This window comes from Antechinus flavipes, chromosome 3 (genome assembly GCF_016432865.1).
Source record: "Antechinus flavipes isolate AdamAnt ecotype Samford, QLD, Australia chromosome 3, AdamAnt_v2, whole genome shotgun sequence".
Classification (NCBI taxonomy): Eukaryota; Metazoa; Chordata; class Mammalia; order Dasyuromorphia; family Dasyuridae; genus Antechinus; species Antechinus flavipes.
This window is the reverse complement of record NC_067400.1, coordinates 497,383,962-497,400,258: the sequence shown is the minus strand read 5'-3', so window position 1 is coordinate 497,400,258 and position 16,297 is coordinate 497,383,962. Positions and strand designations below refer to the sequence as shown.

Here is a 16,297-nt window from a genome sequence, read left to right as displayed (position 1 = left end):
TCTTCCTTCATTAGAGTGTAAGCTTGATAGCAGAGACTATCTCTTTTTCTTATTTGTATTCCTTATGTTTAGCACAGTCTCTGGTAGTAGGCACTTAAGAAACATTTGTTGAATTGTTAACCAGAACTTAGATTCTTATAAATTTTTCCTAATACTGTTTGAAGCAAAAGTTGAAGGTTGGACATCATCTGAAAGCTTTGGCATTCTGGAAATCTCACTAAATCAAAAATTATTTGACAATGGATTAATCTTAAATCAAATTTTAGTTAAATAAAATTGTTTCTGGAAGCCTAAATGTGAAATACACTATTACTTTTTCCTTTGTCAATGGAAATTAGAAAAATTAGACAAGCATGTGTTGGTTTCAGTACCTCTGAGGTCCTATCAAGTTCTTAAGAAATTGCAATTCTTATTCGTTTCAATACCCTGGAAATGTAAACATAACCTCCAAATGCTGTTACTGTTTTCAGAAGAACTGAAGTTCTTCAGGAGGTCAAAGCTGTCATGATCCTCTGTTATATTTGCCACACCTGATGCCATCACAGCACAATGATTAATCAGCTATGACCAGACATGAAAATAAAATGTGTATACAAGCACATAAGACAATGGTGTTAAAATCACATTAGCTCATCCTAATTCAAATTGTTTCACTCCAAATCAAATAAATCAGTTATCAGAGGACTCACTAAAGCTGTGCCTGTCAAAAATGTGTGATAAACAATTCAAGAAATTGTGTCTAAAAACTCACTAGATTCCCCAAAAGCAGTGATTGGATCCACAGCTATATAAAGATCCTAGACACTAGGGACAGAGCCAAGATGGTGGAGAGTAGACATCATGAATGGGTTTTGGAGTGAACCAACTGACAAATATTTGGAGTGTAACAAATTTCCAGCAGAAGATATTTTGGAAAAACTTCAGGAAAAATCTGTTTCAATCAGTAGGGGGACAGAGAGAGGGTGGGTTTGCAAGTCATCCCAGGTCCGGCCCAGCCTAATGCAATGCAGGGAAAGAGTGTAGAGGTTTCTCTAGACTATGGAAATCTAGTGTGAGGCTCCTTGCCAAAATGCAGCAGTATTTGCTACTCTATCCTGGTTCAAAATTTAGTGTATCAGCAGACTAGTTGTGAGACCACCAATGCAAATACAGAAGGCAGATAATGAGCCCCTGAACCCCAGTATAATTCAGGACTTGGTCACACATAGCCAGCATGAGAAGGAAATCAGCAGCACCAACCCCAGAGCAGCCTGAAGCCTCTGAAACCTGTAAAAGAACTTTAGGACCATTTTCCTTTTGCCAGAAGAGCATTCTCCTTGCATAAAGTAAACTCAGCTCTGAACAACCACTACTACTTAACCAAACATATAGTGATACCCATACACTAGCATTCTATTACATATATTGTTAACCCAACTCAGGCATACATTTAAGGGAAAGATTTTAATCTGAAAACAGTAACAGCATTTGGAGGTTATGTTTACATTTCCAGGGTATTGAAATGAATAAGAATTGCAATTTCTTAAGAACTGGATAGGACCTCAGAGGTATTGAAACCAACACATGCTTGTCTAATTTTTCTAATTCCCATTGACAAAGGAAAAAGAAATAGTGTATTTCACATTTAGGCTTCCAGAAACAATTTTATTTAACTAAAATTTGATTTAAGATTAATCCATTGTCAAATAAGGAATGAAAGAAACTCAGCAAACAAAAACCTCCCCTGTTTACCAAAAACATCACTTTTAGCATTTACCAGTATTAGAGGTATAACCTGCCCAGTGAGTTATAACTTTAATGGCCATGGTATCCTGACCATGCAAAGGTAGCATAATCCATAATCACTTGTCTCTTAAATAGAAACTAGTAATCCTGAGGAAAATAAAGGCAAAAGATGTTCAGATGAAGCCTCGAAGAGTGATATAAATTGGTCTCCATCTCACATGGCTCTTTTAGAAAAATTCAAAAAGGATCTTAAAAGATAGATAGAAGAAAAACTGGGAAAGGCAATTAGAGTTCTCAAAAAGGAAATACAGAAATTGTCTGAAGAAAATCACTCCTTAAAGAATAGGTTTGGCAAAATGGAAAAAAGAAAATAATTCATCGAAAAACAGAATTTCTGAAATGGAAAAAAATCCAGTGAACAAAACAACTCATTTAAAAGGTCAATTGGCCAATTGCAAAAGGAAATTAAAAAAAAAAAAAAAAAAAAAAACTAAGTGAAGGAAGTAATTCACTAAAAATTAGAATTGAAAAAATGGAAGCAAATGACTCAATGAGACATCAAGAATAAAATAAAATAAACAAAATAAAAAAATAAAACAAAATGCAAAATACCTCATCAGAAAAACTACTGAACTGGAAAAATGGATCCAGATGAGACAATCTAAGAATTATTGGACTTCCTAAAAACCACAATTAAAAAAAGAACCTAGACAACATATGTCAAGAAGTCATCAAAGAAAACTGCAGTGATGTCCTAGAACCAGAAGATAAAATAGCTATTGAAAAAATCTATCAATCACCTCCTGAAAGAAACCCCAAAATGAAAATTCCAAGGTATATGGTAACTAAACTCCAGAATTATAAAATCAAGGAGAAAATACTGCAAGCATCTAGAAAAAAAACATCGAGATATTGAGGAGCTAAAATCAGGATTACCCACTACCTAGCAGCTTCCATTTTAAAAAATCAAAGGGCTTGGAATATTCCAGGGGCCAAAGGAACTTTGACTGCAGCTAAGAATCAACTACCCAGCAAAATTAAGTATTATCTTTGAGAAAAAAAAAAGATGGACATTCAATGAAATAGGAGATTTTCATTTATTTTTGATGAAAAGATCAGAGATGAACAGAAAATTTGATCTTCAAATACAGAACTCATGAGAAACATTAAAAGGTAAAAAGGAAAGGAAAAAACTATGTTTTTTGAAGATTAAAACATTTATATCCCTATATGGGAAGATGATATGTTTAACTCTTGAGAATTATATCTTTGTTAGGGGTATATTTTGAAGGCATAGGTATAATTTGACTTTACTGTGATGATATAAAAAAGAAGCTATGAGTGGAAAAGGGATTCTACTGGAAGTAGAGGGAAGGATAGGTAAAATAGGGCAAATTATATCACATAAAGAGGCAAAAGAAACTTATTACAGTTGGAGAAAAGAAGGGAGAGGAATGAGTATTATGTCCTTAATCTCATTGGATTTGGCTCAAAGAGAGATTATCAAACATATTTAGTTTAGTTTAATATAGAAACTTGTCTCATACTATAGGGAAGTGGGAGAAGAAAGGGGAAAGGAAAGGAGGAGGTAACAGAAGGGATAACAGAAGTAGAAGGGGAAAGGAATCAGAAAGGGGCAAGGGCTATAAAAAGGGAGGGCAGATTGAGGGAGGTGGTGGTCAGAAACAAAACACTGGTGAGGAGGGAAAGGGGGAAAGGAAAAAGAAAAATATAACAGGGAAAATAGGATGATGGGAAATATAAAATTAGTAATTTTAACTGTGAATGTGAATGGGATGAATTCTCCCATAAAACAGAAGTGAATAGCAAATGAATTAAGAGCCAGAATTCTACAATGTGTTTTTCACAAGAAACACATTTAAAGCAGAGTGATACACATAGAGTAAAGGTGAAAGGCTGGGGCAGAATCTATTATGCTTAAGCTGAAGTAAAAAATCAGGGGTAGCAATCCTGATCTCAGATCAAGCAAAAGCAAAAATAGATTAAATTAAAATAGATAAGGAAGGAAACTACATTTTATTGAAGGATACTACAGATAATGAAATAATATCAGTACTCAACATATATGCATCAAGTAATATAGCATCCACATTCCTAGAGAAGTTAAGAGAGCTGCAAGAATTTGACAGCAAAACTGTGTGGGGGATCTCAACCTTGCTCTACCAGAACTAGATAAATTGAAGCATAAAATAAATAAGAAAGAAGTTAAGAAGGTAAATAGAATTTTAGAAAAGTTAGATATGATAAACCTTTGGAGAAAATTGAGTGGAGACAAAAAAGAATATACTTATTTCTCAGCAATACATGGAACTTATACAAAAATTGACTGTGTATTATGGCACAAACCCCCCAAAATCAAATTAAGAAAGGCAGAAATAGCAAACATATCTTATTCTGATCATGATTGCAATAAAAATTCCTTGTAATAAGTGGCTAGAAAAAAATTAATTGGAAGCTAAATAATCTAATCCTAAAGAATGATTGGGTGAAACAAATCATAGAATTAATAATTTCACACAAGAGAATAACAATAATTAGGGAACATACCAAAACTTATGGGATACAAGCAAAGCAGTTGTTAGGGGAAGTTTAATATCTCCAGAGGCTTACTTCTCTCAAATAGGGGGGGAAAGATCAATGAAATGGGCATGCAATTAAAAAAAGCTAGAAAAAGAACAAATTAAAATCCAATTAAATACCAAGTTTTAAATTCTTAAAATAAAAAGGGAGATTAACAAAATTGAAAGCAAGAAAACTATTAAATTAATAAAACTAACAGTTGATTTTATAAAAAAATAAATAACCAAATAGATAAATATGTAGTTAATTTGATTAGAAAAAGGAAAGAACATCAAATTGTTAGTATCAAAAATGGAAAGGTGAACTTTCCACCAATGAAGAGAAAATTAGAGCAATAATTAGGAGCTATTTTTCCCAATTGTATGTCAATAAATCTGATAGTCTAAGTAAAATGGATGAATACTTACAACAATATAGATTGCCCAGATTAACAGGAGAGGAAATAAATTACTTAAACAATCTCATTTTAGAAAAAGAAATTGAACATATTATTAATCAACTCCCTAAGAAAAAATCTCTACCAGACATTTAAAGAACAATTAATTCCAATACTATGGTGATTCAGGTCTATTCCAGTAATTTTGTAATGGAGAGAGCCATCACCATCCAAAGAGAGGATTGAAGAGAATGAATTTGGATCATAACATAGGATTTTAACTTGTTTGTCTTTGTTCACTTGCATTTTGTTTTCTTTTTCATTGTTGTCTTTTGCTCAGATTTTTCTTGAGCAGCATGATAATTTTCTAAATATGCATAGGAGAATTGTATATGTTTAACATATTGGATTACTTGCCATCTAGAGGAGGGGGTGGGGGAAAAGGAAGAAGAAAAAAAGTTGGTACACAATAAAAAGCTTAAAAAACATTATCCTAGACACTTCTATATTTCACCCTCAGTCTTTTTGAAGACTGTCATTCCTCCCAGATAGAAGAAGGATCAATGTACTTTCACTATAATATGATTGGAGTTGGTAAACCATCCTCTTTAGTAGAACTACTGTCTTCTTTCATCCAATAAAGGATGGAAATACTATAGGTATGGTACTCATTATTGTTGTTTATGTTATAATAGGGGACTCTGATAAATCACAAAGTCTAAACACAAAGGAATAGTTGGTTGACTTATTAGGAAAGGTAGGAGGTTAATGGGAACAGACTTAACTAAGAATTTGGGGGCCTGTAGAAAATATTACAATTGTTTTATTTTATAATCCATGAAAATCATCTCTAGTCATCCTGATCTACATCTTACCACTGGACCTAGATGATTCTGGTAGACAATGAGGCTGGTGATCTAGTACAGCCTTGCCTTACTTAAATCAGATTCATTTAGAAGTCAGAATATCATCTTCCTGATATTATTGGTCTTCTTCAAAGTTCAAGGATAAAAAGTGATTTCTTAATGGTAGTAGTTATCCCACTAGGTATCCAGCTGGCTAGTTCAGTTAAAAATTCTGCCCCCTTTTTTTTCTTCCTCCCTCCCTTCTTTCCTCCCTCCCTCCCTTCCTCCCTCCCTCCCTTCCTCCCTCCCTTCCTTCCTTCCTTCCTTCCTTCCTTCCTTCCTTCCTGCCTGCCTGCCTGCCTGCCTTCCTTCCTTCTTTCCTTCCTTCCTTCCCTTCCCTCTCCCTACCTTCCCTTCCTTTTCTTCTCTCCCTTCTTCCATTCTCCCTGTCTATATTAAGAATCATACCCTTATTTGTGGGTGTTCTGCCCAAAGAAATATAAATTTTGATAGCTGAAAGCTTGCAAGATATCTGGGGGGTTATGAACTAGATTTTTTTTCTCTTCCCTCTGTATTTTTTGTATTAAAGAAAAGGAACAACTAATCTCTTACCCCTTTGTAGTTTTATTTATGATTTCTTGAAATACATCATTGGAAAAACAGGTTTTGATAAAGTCAATTGGGATTCAAATGGAGCTATTTGACCAAGCCTAAAAATCTAAAGCTCCCCATCTCTCACTGATTGGCCAACAATAAAGTTTCAATCCAAACTTCACTTTGTCATTGTTTGGGTTTTGATGGCTCAGAGTAAGAGTAAATAATAATCCTTTCTGTTCTAGTCAGAGTATCTTCCCCTCCCAGATGGATTTTTTTTTTTTTTTGAGCAGGTAAAAGAGACCATTTTTTTGCCTCATTTCTTACCTATCGTTAATCACTGAATGATCTCAGGTACATGAAGATATTTGAATAAATGATTTCTAAGACTTCTTCCATTTTGAAAATTTTGTCAATAAAATGTTGATATAAGAATTGTGCAATTGGTTTCTAGACTGAAGGTCTGAAAAAGCTAGGTCCAAATTCTTCTTTTGCCTTTTTTTTTTTTTTTTTTGGTTCTATGACCTCAATAAAGTTACTTAACATCTCTAAACCCATTTCCTCATGCTTTGAATGGGACTAATAATACCTCTAGGACCTATCTCACAATCTTGTCAGAGAGACATGTCTATTTCTCTCATATTAATAGTCAAATATTGAATTAGGACTAAGGTTTTTTCCTTTTCCTTTCCTCATTTAGAAATTAACCTTATAGGATATTCAAGAAGTTTTTGAAGTGCATGGCTCATAATGAGATGCAATCTTGGATTAAACTGGGAAATTCAGATCTGATCAAAAGGTAAAGAAATTTTAGTTTAGGTATACTGATGGATCCTAGCCCTTTGTCTGGGTAAAAATGGATTACCCCTTATATCCAGATTTGTCGTTATGAGGTGATATGGGAACAGATAAATCTCTTTGACCACATAAGTGATCAGAATCAATCCTACAGACTTTCATTAGAATAAACCCACCTCTTTAAATATTGATTCTCTCATTACTTGTTAATCTATCAGAGTTGATGGCCACCTTCAGGACCACTCACTCTTCCAAGGGCATATTAAGTGGTGAGTGGGTTCCAGAAGGGTTATTTGACATTTGAGAGTGCCACTAATCCCTTTTATCAATTATATACTAGCATTATTAATAAAATGATTAGTTACCAAGAAAGTATATCTCTCGAATTTTTTATTCATCAAAGTCATAAGGCACAAATGAAATCATAGATATAAAGTGCTTTCTAAGCCTTAAAGCACTATGACATGGGAGTCATTATTACTATTTATATTGTAACAGGGGACTCTCATAGGCACAAAGTTTGAGCCCAAATAACCTAATGGAAAGATGAGAATCTGATGGGAACAGATTTTTAATTTAAAAATTTTGTGCCTGAAGCAAACACTACAAACTATACTTATTGCCAACAACAGAAAAAACATGCCCTCAGATAAAGAGGGAGTGGGGAAATCTGGAACTTGAGACTTTGAAAGGAAGCCTCTGCTAAAGAAGTCATGAGGGTTTGGGGAATAGGATTTATTCCATGTGGGAGCTTTATAGTTTAATTACTCTTACTAACTAAGTGCAAATGATTCTACACAGCTGAGACACTGCAAAGTAGGTTAAAGTTCTCCCATGTTAATACCTTGAACCAAAACCCAATTACTTTGTCTTAGCTGTAACTAGCAGGAGGGGAAGTTGAGGAATCTCAGGTGTGACCTCTAAATCACACACTATAAGGAATTGTCTGTTTTCATATAAAGATTTCCTTGTGCCCTGCTACTGTTGTACACAAACCTAATGTAAAAACTCTCTTGTAGATAGCTGAAGTAAGAGACCTGATTGTCCCCAATTTTTCTTTGGCCTAGCCTGGGGACCAGGTAATTCAATTCAAGCAGAAGTAGAAGATGGAGGGCAAGTGCTAAATTTCAAAGGTACATTAAGATGTCATTGCTTCCATCCTAACAGCTATTCTTCAACATAACTTTATTGACAGCCCTTTCAAATTGCATCAGGCAAAAAAATGGGCCTGAGATATTGATTATTTACAATGCTTTTCATTTTAAAATAATGCTCAACATTTGATTTAACACAGCTTCTTACAATCATGCGATTCTAAGACAAACTCTGGCACAACCTTTAAACCTAAGGAATTAATTCTATTAAATAGGAAGGTCAGACTATAAGCTTGGAAGCCTGCGGAATAAATAATGTTAATCTCAGTTCTTTCATTTGCTTTGTCTTTATTGTGCTATGCAATTCAATTAAATCTTTGGCCTCAGTTTCTGTTTTTGCCATTCCAGTAGAGATCAGAAGGAGGAGAATAATCCTCATTACAATAGTGTTTAGATATTGAAATACAATGTTAAAGAGAACATTGTGCAAAATTAGTATCACTCAAAGGAAGTCAGTACTATAGAATAACTTTGTATCTGTGGGGGTTTTTTGTTTGTTTGTTTTGTTTTGTTTTAATTCACAGTGCACTCTGAGGAGGGAGGGAGGGAGAAGCTGTTATGGTTGATTAGATAAGAAATGTCAACTATTTCAAATAAAGGTTCTGAGTACACAATGTTTCATTATTTCAGGACTGCTTAATCTATTTAAATAACTCATATCAAGTTTTATTTTCTTAATTCTGAAGAGTAGGAAGGATATTAATAAGCTGGGACAAATCCAGAAAAGAACAACTAGGGTAGTGAGAGGAGAGAACACCTTACATGAGCAAATGCATTGAAGGAACTTGAAATATTTAGTGCAGAGAAGGAAAACACTTAAGTGGAAATTTGAGTGGAATGGGCTGTCTTGTGAGGTAATGATTTTGCCCCCATCTAGATATCTTGAAGGGAAGACTGGATGAAAATTGTGGAATAGTTAATAATCAACAAATCCCTATTAAGTACCAACTATGTGCACTGTGCTAAGTACTGGAGATAAGGAAAGGCAAAAGACAATCCCTGTTTTCATCTTATAATGTAATTGGGGAAGACAGCATACAAGAGGAATCAGAAAAATAGTTAAGGGAGAGAAAGTACCTAAAATTGATATATTTTGTGTAATGCCAAAAAAACTGAGGCAAGATAAGATTAGAGAGTTTTAAATATTTTATTTGAAAAGGAGAGATTTACTGGGACCAAATGTATCCATGGTTTGGTCCCAGGACTGAATGAGACTATCATCTTCAATAATCCAGCGTCCAGCCAGCATCGAGCAGCCAAATCAAGTTCTCAAGGACATATTTATACACAGTAGCTAAACAAAGGCAGGGGTGTGGAGTTCAAATTGTAGTAAGCGGGAACCTACAGGCAAGAACCATCAACTCGGTTCTGACAGGTTGGGGATAGGACCATAAATTCTAACAAGCTGGGAGTTAAGAAAGTATGTAACTAGAGACAGAATGTCTGAAGTCCCCCTTTCTGAGTTTACACATTAACAATTTATAACCGTAGAGCAAATAGCCCTGAGTTATATCAGTCTTCATGAACTAGAGGGGGGAGTTGCAACTAAGGGGATTGAGGCAAAACAATTAAGGGAACTGAGGCAGAACAATATAGGGAAACTGAGTCAGGACAATAAAAGAGAACTGTGGCACAACATATGGAGAAATCCAGAAGAGTGAAGTCATGTGACAAAAGAAGAGCTGGCTGGCAAAGTCTCTCTTTCAGTGGAAGGTTAGGGAAGAAAGGGTTCTGGTGAATGGAAAGTACTGATGAGCTATGAATTCCAAAGCTGAGGTTATCTTGCAGGATGAAGCAGTTCCTGAGGACTGTGGTGATCCCTTCTCTGGGAAACTGAAGAAAGGGTTTTTGTTCAAGTGTGAGCTGGACTAGGTGACTTTTGAGAATATGCTCAATTCTAAAATTCTATGACTCTGCAGTTGTCCTACCTCTTTCATAAACTCCTAGATGGAATGGAGTAATCGTTAAGTTCATTCATTTATTTGATAGAGGAGTCCTCACTACTGTATCTCTAACTGGTAGTCATTCAGTTTTTGCTTAATAATTTTAAGGACTAAGAATTCACTCCATCTTGAAGATGCCATTTGAATTATTGGCATCCTCAAATTTAGGAAAATATTTTTCCCCTTATTTTAAGGGGAATGTCTCTTAATTATAGGTTCCATCTATTAATCCTGGAGCCATAACACATAAGTAGTTCCTTTTCCACCTTTAAGATATTTGAAGACAGTTTTTTCTTTGGTTCCTAAAAATCAAATTGGAAAGAAAACAAAGGGATGAAAATAATAGATAGATAGATAGATAGATAGATAGATAGATATAGATAGATATAGATATAGATATAGAAATTGAAAGAGATTGATAGATAAGAAAAGTTTGAAGAGAATGTGAAAAAAAAAGGATGCTTAGATTCATGTGATTATGGCCCCTCTCTCTACATGGATTAAACTAGATTCTTCTTAAAAGTCAGGACCTAATTTGTCCCAGGATTGAGACAAAGCTCTAGCTGTGTATCAGCTTCTTGGTGGCCTCTGTCTGTATAATTTGTCCTCTTGATCACTAAGGAATATAAAAGATCCCACCTACTTCTGGATGGAATCAGGATTATTTTAACTGGCTTCACCCCCCTCAAAAAAAAATCACTTTCTGAAGTCTAGACAACCAACAAAATAATGAAACCACCTTTATTTTGTAGTATTTGCTAATTTCTAAGGTATAAATGTTCACACTAAAAATTCAACAATCAGCTCTTGATAGACTTGGTGGAAATAAAAAAAAAAAAAAAAAGTAGCCACCTCTTGTTCAATTATAAAGGAATTGTAAAGGAAGATTTTCTCCAAAGGCAAGCTGTGTGTTAGGTGAGAGAGGGGTTTTGGGCCAGTGAGTGAGAAGGGAAAAATCTAAATATTACTGTCTTCTAATTCACATCTTTGTTATGTTAGAGCTAAATAAACCACTCTAAGTGCTGTTTAAAGACCTACAAGTGTTTCATTTCACCTCCATATTGAATTGAGCGAACAGGTTATCAGAATCAGACCCAACCCTAATAATCAGGATCCAGTATCAGAGCAGAGCCAAAAAGAAATTCAGAAAACCTCATTTCATTTTACAAATAGTAAACTTTGCCTCAGAGAGAAACAACTTGCCCAGATCAGGCAGGATTCAATCTATAATGCCTTGAATTTGAACCCATATCCCATAATCACTCTAATTTTGTGTTTGTGGTTTATCAATTTTAATTTGGAAAGGTCCTCTGAGTCCCCTAAATTTTACAGATAAGAAAATTGAGGCCCAAGAAAATCGACGACTCTCCTAAAGTTATCCAGGTAGTAAATAACAGAGATAGAATTTGAACCTATTAACAAACAGGTCCTCAAACTTAGAAACCATTGTTTTTCTCACTGGACCACACTATCCTCAATGTTTTAGTAAGTAGTTCAAATATGAAAGAGAACAGGAAATCTACTAAACTTTCCCTCTCATTTCCCTGACACATTTGAAATCTGACTTTGTTGAAGGATTTAACATTTCTCTCTACTTTACATGTGAGCATTCCACCTCTGAGGAAAATTTTATGAGGAATGTGGAATTGAAGTTTATTTAGAGGATACCAGGAAATGCCTAGTAATTGAGACTAACCCCCTTTGCTGGCATGACTCAAATACACTTAATCATAGTGGACCAGATGTAGTACACTTAGAATCCCCAATTATTCAGACTCAAAGGGATTTTACTCTAGGTCATCCAGTCTAACTCTTTTTTTTTTTTAAAGGATGAAAGTAAAGTCAAAAATTTAAAGTTATCTGCCCAAGATCCCTATTAGAATAGAATCAAGGACATGAATGTAAATTTCTTCTTTGTTCTTTCCCCTTTAGTCAATGGAGATTAGTCTGCAAGTGAGATTTAGGATTCTGGGAAGTTTTATTCCTCTCTCTTCCTTTAACTTAAAAGTTCTTCTTCCCTTCTTCTGGGGTGGCCTTCCTTCTAATTTAACAGTTGAGAAATCTTAGTCATACTGCATTCTCTCACTGAGCAGCCTTACTCAGTGTGGCCATCCCTCTAAACTCTTTATTATGAGATCTGATCCTTTGCAAAGGATAATTTTCACAAGAGGAGCAGCCTGTGAAGTCACTGAGTCCTCGGCATGAATGAATGCAAAGCAAGGAAAGCTTATTTGATTTTAGCTTTTGTATCTACTTCACTGAATACAATCCTTCAAACATAGCCATGCTTAATAATCACTTATTGGATCAGACTGGTGATCACTTTCTCTCTGATAGGAAAACTATGCTGAGGGAAGACAATGGAAACCTTATGAAAGAAAGAAAAGGAAAAGAGATATATAAGACTGGGACATTAAATGCATCTATTACTGAGGGCACAATAATGCTGTAATTGAATCCTTCGGTAAGTATGGTGAATTGGCTGTCATATTAAGAGCCTGAAAAACCTGCCTTCCATTTATGAAAGCTTTTCTATCACTTCAGCTTCAAATTAATACTGCCAACAATTGTGTCCTCCAGGTTTGATCTTCAAGAAATCTCCTCAAACCCTATAAAAGACACAATCTATTTTTCTTTTTTTTGAACAAGCTGTGGAGATATAGCATGGAAATCCCTTCACAGTGTTTTCACAAACAAATCAAACTACATACAAATGGCACTTAAAGGGTTGTAAGTAAATCCTTGGTGTCAAGGAAAAATGTAGAGTCATGGACCACATGACATAGAAATAGTTATGTGGCCAATTTCTAGTTCCCTTCAAAATCACTCAATGGAAGCATGTGACATTACTTCTTAAAGTCAAAAAATTCAATTCATTCTTATCAAGTATCTAATATATACAAAGCACTGCACATTAGTAAAATTGACATTTGCCTAGCACCTTGAGATTTCTTTTTTTTTTTTTTTTTTTTTTATGGTGCCAATTAAATAGATTTTATTCTCCAGGACAAGATTTGCATTTCCACTTGTTTATTACAGTACTGATAAAGTGCAATGTTGTTTTAACTTCTCCCTCTGCACATATTCAAATATTCAGAATGCCCAGATTTACATACACAGTAGCTTAAATGTTACTTTTTAGACTGCTACTGCCTTGGCTACAAATTTGAGTCCTTCAATTTTTGGAAAGCTGTGTGGAATGCTCTTTCTTCTGGTGCACTTAGTCAACCTCTTCAATGGTGGGTCCAGAAGAAGCCCCTCCAGATGGGGCTGCTCCACCCCCTGGAAACCCATCAGGCATGCCTCCTGGCATACCCCCTGCACTCTGGTACAGCTTAGTGATGATGGGGTTGCAGACCTTCTCCAATTCTTTCTGCTGATGCTCAAATTCTTCCTTTTCAGCAGTCTGGTTCTTATCCAGCCAGTTGATTATTTCATTACATTTGTCAAGAATCTTTTGTTTATCTTCATCACCAATTTTGCCCTGCAGCTTTTCATCTTCCACAGTAGCCTTCATGTTGAAGGCATAAGATTCAAGAGAATTCTTGGAAGAAACCTTGTCTCTCTGCTTCTCATCCTCAGCCTTGTATTTCTCAGCCTCCTGGACCATACGTTCAATGTCTTCTTTGCTCAGACGACCTTGTCATTTGTGATGGTGATCTTATTCTCTTTGCCTGTGCTCTTATCCACAGCAGAAACATTTAGGATGCCATTTTCATCGATGTCAAATGTTACTTCAATCTGAGGAACACCTCTGGGTGCTGGGGGGATTCCTGTGAGCTCAAACTTGCCAAGCAGGTTGTTATCCTTTGTCATTGCTCTCTCACCTTCATAAACCTGAATAAGCACCCCAGGCTGGTTGTCAGAATAGGTGGTAAAGGTCTGTGTCTGCTTGGTGGGGATGGTGGTATTACGTTTGATCAGAACAGTCATAACTCCTCCAGCAGTTTCAATTCCAAGGGAAAGAGGAGTGACATCCAACAGCAGCAAGTCCTGAACATTTTCAGATTTGTCTCCAGACAAAATGGCAGCCTGGACAGCTGCACCATAAGCAACAGCCTCATCAGGGTTGATGCTCTTGTTGAGCTCCTTGCCATTGAAGAAGTCTTGCAGAAGCTTCTGGATTTGGGGGATGCGAGTGGAACCACCCACCAGGACGATGTCATGAATTTGAGATTTATCTAGCTTGGCATCTCTTAAGGCCTTCTCCACAGGATCCAGTGTGCCACGGAAGAGATCAGCGTTCAGCTCTTCGAACCGGGCTCGAGTGATTGATGTATAGAAGTCGATACCTTCATAGAGGGAGTCAATTTCAATACTGGCCTGGGTGCTGGAAGAGAGGGTACGCTTTGCACGTTCACAAGCGGTGCGTAGACGGCGAACGGCCCTCTTGTTCTCACTGATGTCCTTCTTGTGCTTTTGCTTGAACTCAGCAATGAAATGGTTGACCATGCGGTTGTCAAAGTCCTCCCCAGCCAAGTGGGTATCCCCAGCTGTGGACTTGACTTCAAAAATGCCATCTTCAATGGTAAGGATGGAAACATCAAAAGTACCACCTCCAAGGTCAAAGATCAACACATTTCTTTCGGCACCAACCTTTTTGTCCAAGCCATAAGCAATAGCAGCAGCAGTTGGCTCATTGATGATTCGGAGCACATTAAGACCAGCGATGGTTCCAGCATCTTTTGTGGCCTGACGTTGGGAATCGTTGAAATAGGCTGGTACTGTGACCACAGCATTTGTGACAGTCTTCCCAAGGTAAGCTTCAGCAATTTCTTTCATTTTGGTTAAGACCATAGAAGATACTTCTTCAGGATAGAAACTTTTGGTCTCCCCTTTGTACTCCACTTGGACCTTAGGCCTGCCTGCGTCATTCACCACCGTAAAAGGCCAATGCTTCATGTCTGACTGTACAACTGCATCATCAAATCTTCGACCAATCAGACGTTTGGCATCAAAAACTGTGTTGGTGGGGTTCATTGCAACTTGATTCTTTGCAGCATCACCGATTAATCATTCTGTGTCGGTGAAGGCAACGTAGCTGGGGGTGGTCCTGTTTCCTTGGTCATTAGCGATGATCTCCACTTTCCCATGCTGGAAGACTCCCACACAGGAGTGGTGCCAAGATCAATGCCAACTGCGGGTCCCTTCGACATGGTTGCTGGGGAGTCGGGGGTCGTAGCTGACCGCTGTGGAGAAAGAAGGGCTGCTGCTGCGCTGAGTAGACTGCACCTTGAGATTTCTAAAGCACTGCACATACATTATCTCGTTTGAGTTTTAAAATAAACTTATTAGATACAATCAGGATTATACTATTAAATGTATAACTGGTTCTCCAGAAAAAAAAATATATATATATATGTATATATATAATATATATAGGATACTCTTTTAAGTTTAATAAAGAACTTTATAAAATCTATAAGAACATGAATCATTCTTCAATTGATAAATGGTCAAAGAATATGTAAAGTTTTTGAATGAAATCAAAATGATTTATAATCATATGAAAATGCTCTAAATCATTATTGATTAGAAAGATGCAAAATAAAACAAACGAGGTTTTTTTTATCTATCAGATTAGCTAAAATGATTGAAAGGGAAAATGACAAATGTTGGAGGGAATATGGAAAAGTTGGAACATTAATTCATTGTTAGTGGAATTATGAAATACTCAAACCATTTTAGAAAACAGTCTGGAATTATGCTCAAAGAGTTATAAAACTGCTTATATCCTTTGTCCCAGCAATACCATTACTAGATCTGTTTCCAAAGATGATTAGATGAAAAGGAAAAGAACCTGTATCTTCTAAAGCAGTTCTCTTAATATGGCAAATAACTGAAAATAAAGAGGATATCTGTCCATTGAAGAATGGGTGAACGAGTTGTGGTATGTAACTGTAATAGAATGCTACTATGTAATAAGAAAAGATGAGCTTGATGATCTTAGAAAAACTTGGACAGACTTGCATGAAATAATGAAGAGCAAAATGAGCAGAACCAAAAGAACACTGTATGCAGTAACAGCTATATTATTTTAAGAACATCTTGGAGATACTAAGTCATTTTGACTATGATAAGTATCCAAATTAATTACGAAAGATATATGAAGAATGACATTATCTTCATCCAGAGAAAGAACTGACAAATAGAAGTATGTATAGAATAATTTTGCATATATTTACATATTTGTGTGTAAGGGTAGATATTGCTAGGGTAGGGAGAGGGGAGAGAAGAAAAAAAAGAGACTTTCCATGATAA

The 16,297-nt window shown here is 35.9% G+C and overlaps 1 pseudogene; it reads right to left on the bottom strand.

Annotated features, from left to right (window-relative positions):
* Positions 1–12,984: 12,984 nt before the first annotated feature.
* Positions 12,985–15,257, bottom strand: LOC127554930 (heat shock cognate 71 kDa protein-like; annotated as a pseudogene).
* Between the last annotated feature and the right edge of the window lie 1,040 nt (positions 15,258–16,297).